The sequence below is a fragment of the Carlito syrichta genome, unplaced genomic scaffold, assembly GCF_000164805.1.
Source record: "Carlito syrichta isolate Samal-C Ts95f unplaced genomic scaffold, Tarsius_syrichta-2.0.1 Scaffold287682, whole genome shotgun sequence".
Taxonomy (NCBI): domain Eukaryota; kingdom Metazoa; phylum Chordata; class Mammalia; order Primates; family Tarsiidae; genus Carlito; species Carlito syrichta.
Genome location: NW_007231778.1, coordinates 71,907 through 76,936, shown reverse-complemented (window position 1 = coordinate 76,936; position 5,030 = coordinate 71,907).

Sequence of the window (5,030 nt, the reverse complement as noted above, 5' to 3'; positions counted from 1 at the left end):
TATATGTATGGATTTAAAAACCAAGTTGAAGGGTATGTGGTATTGGTGGAAGTCTCAGGGCTGAGCTAGAAAAACACAGTGGTGTGGTCAGAGGCAGCCCTGTGTCAGGAGAAGCTCTGCTCAGCTCCTCCCTCTCTCTGTCCTTCAGGCAAATCCCTTTACCTCCCTGGGCTTCTGCCATCTCACTTGCAAAACAAGGAGATCATGCCAGATGCTCTCCAGTGCCCCTTCTTGCTTGTCTATCCATGGATCCACTCCTGAAGTTGCTTCCAGTTTGTAAATGTTATTGGGCAAATTGAACGTTTGTGTGGCTAGGATTCCAACTGGGTAGAAATATGTCAGCCAACAGCAAAAAGGGAAAGCTCAAAAGCAAAAAAGTTGTGATGTCAAAATCGTGAGATTGCTGAAGATTTTTCTTCTTTTTTTTCCTCAAATGTACTTAATGGTATTGTTCTATGATTTTTATAATTCTATAAATCAATAAAAATTAAATAAACAGAGCAGTCTGTGTAGAGGACAATGTTAATAATTACCCTCAGAAAATGTCAACACACGAACACAACCCCTTCCTTATACTTACTTACAGGCACACAATGTATTTACTACACCAAATCCATATGATTCTAACTTTTCAATGGCAAAATTTTCTTAAGCAATACAATGTATTTGTCTAAAGATGTCAAGTAAACTAGTTTGGCAGTTTTGTTATTCAACTGTCTGCTTTGGCATCATGTACACCCTAATAAATGTCTAATGTCACCCTGTTTCATCCTTTCCACACATGCTTGTAGACATTACAAAGTTGGCATTCTCGGGTTAATACTTCTTCTAAAGGTCATAAAAATCATGTTAAGCAGAAATACCCAGGGAATTTGGGTCTCTCTCTATTACCTTATTCTCTCCCAAGTTTTGACAGCATAATGTGATTACATAATAACTCAGGGCAGGAAGTAAATGAGACACCATCCCGGAAACCAGGGTGAACCCCCCATGGAGCCATCTAAGTTAGTTATCCTGCTTGCATGCAAAGTCAGGCAAGAAAGACACTATGGAGCATTTTGGAGCCCTGAGAATTCCCACTCACTTCCCCATCCCACTCCCACCCAACCAAAAGCAGTCCCTTCCATGGGAGAAATTATGCTGAGAACATGGTTATGTTCCCATATCACTATACACCGATAGCAGCAACCAAATCATTTAAATCAACAAAACACTCTGTGGTCCACAGAATCAAAAGTCAGATACCTCTCTCTTATTACCTCAAAATAGTCCCAAGAAGTGCCTTTGTGATTCCTGGCTATAAGAAGTCAAGGTTTTATACCATCTTCCTTTCAGAATACTTGAGGTCTTCACATGAATTCTACATCCCACAAACCAGGAAGCTCACCAGAAAAGCAGGCTCATGCAGCAGCCCTAAAATCCTTACCTGTAGGACTTCAAATATGGTTGTGACCAATACTTCCCTGAGCTTTAGGAAGAATAAAATGCAACTGACATATCCCCTACCAGACCTCTCGAGCGCCTCCCCCCCCCACCCCCTGCCACAGACACACATACATACTGGGGCAGCCCCTCTTGCCTCAACAAAATAAAATTGCACAGAATCAGGAAGTCAATAGGAGACCTTGGCAAGAACCAAAAGAATAAGGCAACCATTTCAGCGGCATTTTCCCCCTTCTCAAGCTTCAACCTTTCATCTCCTTCTCTTTGTGAAGTTAGTTCCTGGTTTTTTCTCCTACTAGTAATCTAGCTTTTATAACCAACAAATGAATTTTTTTTTTTAAATCTCTGGTCTTGTCACATTTTAGAGAGGACTTTGTCCATCTAAGATTGGGTGATCCTTAAAAAAGACAGGGAATTCTGAAGGGAGGCAGTAACTGGAGCAGAAATTGAATAAGAATCACCAAAGTTATGGCTGTACTGCCCAACACATCACAGCAATTATTTACCGAGACCCTGAAGCCAAGACACCTGGGTTCTAATCTCAGTTCCACCACTTACCAGTTCATAACCTTGATTAATTTATCTTGCCATTCTATGTCTGAGTTTTTTCATCCATGTAATGGGTATAATAATAGTGCCTTCTTTGTTGGATTACTGTGAAGATTATATGAATACCTATAAAAGTACATGGTACCTGGTACAGGGTAACTGCTAAGTGTGAACTATTATTGTTGCCAGTTAGCCCCTATATGACTTTAGATAAGTAATCACTTCACCTTCTTGAGTCTCCATGTGCAAAATGAAATTAATAATATCCTTATCCACCCAACTTACCTCACAGGGTTGGTGAAAAGATCAAATAACCCAATTGACGTGAAAAGTTATTTGGGGTGGAAAAATGCTTCACAGTAATATCCGTAATATATTGCTTTTTAATATAATAATATTATGCCTCAGTTGATTAAAACCAAGTCCTTCATTTTAAAGGAATTAAAAAGAAACAAGACCAATCCTGGGTTGGCCAGAAACTCCATCATGGGCCAAGTTGAGGGGAAGACTTGGAAGGGAATGTCGTGGCCTAGATTGTATTTCCAACAGTACATTTCAAACTCACTTTATAAACTGGGGATAATATGATGATAAGTCTGCTTTGCTACGGCTCACGGCAAGTCATTTGTGTTTGCTCTGAGTGGCAAGACAATATAGTTTCTGGTTAATTCTGTATTACTACAAGAGTACTCTGAAATCAGAAATGTTTTGGGCACTGCTAGTAATTGCTAGGCACTGCAATTTTTGACCCCAGTAACTGTCATGGGGAGATTGGCAGATGCTGCTGTTAGAACTGCCCAGGCCCAATAACTAGCCAGGCCAGATGATGATCTGGAGTCCGGGCCTCACACAGGCAAGCCACCAGCTCTCCCTGAATATTGGTTGGATTGAACACTTGGATTGAAATGACCAGTTGTGCTGATGCCAGGTGAACATGGTTGGAAGTAACCGGATGCCAATTGAGTCAACTCCGTTGACACACCTAGTCGATGACTGACTGCATCTTCCATTTTTAAAATTCTGTCATCCCAATGCCTTGCTAACACACACCTAGGATAGTAGAACTGCACGTCTTCTTCATACTTTCCTCTCCATTTCTTCCTGCCTAAAGTGCTGTGTCTTGGGCTATTCGTCTCATTTCCACTCACATCCAAAACCCACTCCCATTTCCATATTGCCCATGTGGTTTTCAAAAATGGTAATTTTCCCTCCTCTTAAAAGACTCATCTCACTTCCTCTTTTTTATTTTTTAATTCTCCATACGTGAAAAGATAACTTTACCATTAAATACTATTTGTGAAAATAATAATAACTGACATTTGTTGAGCTTAATCTGAGCTGGGCATTGGTCTCAATACTTTACATAAATTTTCTCACTTAATTCCAAAACAAATCTATAAGGTGAGAATTATTATTATTCCCTTTGATAGATAAATAGATTAAAGCATACAGACCATACAACAGTCATGAGTGACATCTGGATTCTTGTAGAACTGGGATATAAGCACAGGAAGTCTCATTCACAAAGCCCTAGATTTCTAGTAAAGTACAATATACTACAATATACTCACATGAGAACATGTGACTTCACAACTGTATAACCCAAAGTGATTTCATTTCACACTGGCTTCCTTAGGGATGGTAACTCAGGTAGATATGTCTTCTATACTTTCAAGGAACACAAGAGAGGACCACTTTAAGGCTCTTTGAGCTACACAGCACAGACTCTTGGTTTGACCCCAAGAATCCAGTTTTCACACATATAACTATGTGTTTAACTATATATTCTTCCTTGCTGTGCATAAACTTCCAGAAACACAATTACACCTTCCAAGTGAATGCCATATCTTTGTCCATCAAAATATAGCCAATAGAGTCCAATAACTTATTGTACCTGTCCCTGGGGATCCAGTGGTGAAGACAGCACTCATGGACTCTGCCCAGATGGGGATTATTGCAATTTAGTAGGGAAGACAGACATCGAGCGAAGGATTGTAAATAATTAAGAGAACAATGACAAGAAAGCAAAGTGCTCTAAAGAAAAATACAGGATGCTTTTGAGAAAATGAAGGGAGAGGTAGCTAATTTCCTTTAAACCTATGGCATCCTTCTTGGAATTTGAACTGAATGTTTTCAAAATTGCCTCAAATCCTGAAATCACTTAATAAATATTTCTGAATTAATATCCTAGACAAGGGAAATGAGGTAATGCTCGCAAACCAGAGAAACACGTGGCAGTTTCTTTATACCCCCAATGTTGGGAGAAAGTTGAAATGAGCTTGAACAGAGAATGACAAGAAATGCAGGGCATACTTTGCTGTGGTTACAGCCCTAGCCACACTAGCTAGATTGTTTTGGGCCTCACTTTCATGAGGCTTAATACAATCAGGAAGGGCTTAGACGCCCAGCCAGGATAAATACCCCACCAGGAGCCTGATCAAGGAGAGAACCAAAAACCAACCGGCCTGGGCTCTCTTGCGGTGCCCAGACACACATGTGGGCGGCTCCCGGAGCCAATAACCCTAGCCCCCTCTGGGGGCTCCCCACCCCCACCAATCAACACATTCTTAAAGTAGCCTCGGGCTGCTGAAGCTCATAATCAGACCTGGGTTGGATTGCAAACATCTCTATACTGCCAGTGCTGGCTAATGTGATTAGGCACAGAGCATTAGCCAGATAAAAGGAATGGGGAACCAGGAGCCAGAAAGACAAGGAGACAGAGAGAAGAAAAGGAGTGTGCAGTCTGCACAAGGGAAGAAGGAAGCAGTGAAAGGCCTTGTATCACCCCGAAGACAAAAAACTCAAAGTCAAAGGAAGACCCAAATCCAAAAAAATTTATTTCTGAGACAAACAACCGGGCAGGCAGTCAACAACTATTGAGCACCCATTGTGTTTAAGTGTTCCCTTGCCCTCAGCCAGCTCACAGCCTTCCAGAAGGCAGACCCCAAACAAATGCCATAGAGCCCCATGTCTAAGGCATTCACCAAGATGGCACAAGCTTTCATAACAGATCTTTTTGGAGGAGAGAGAGAATGAAT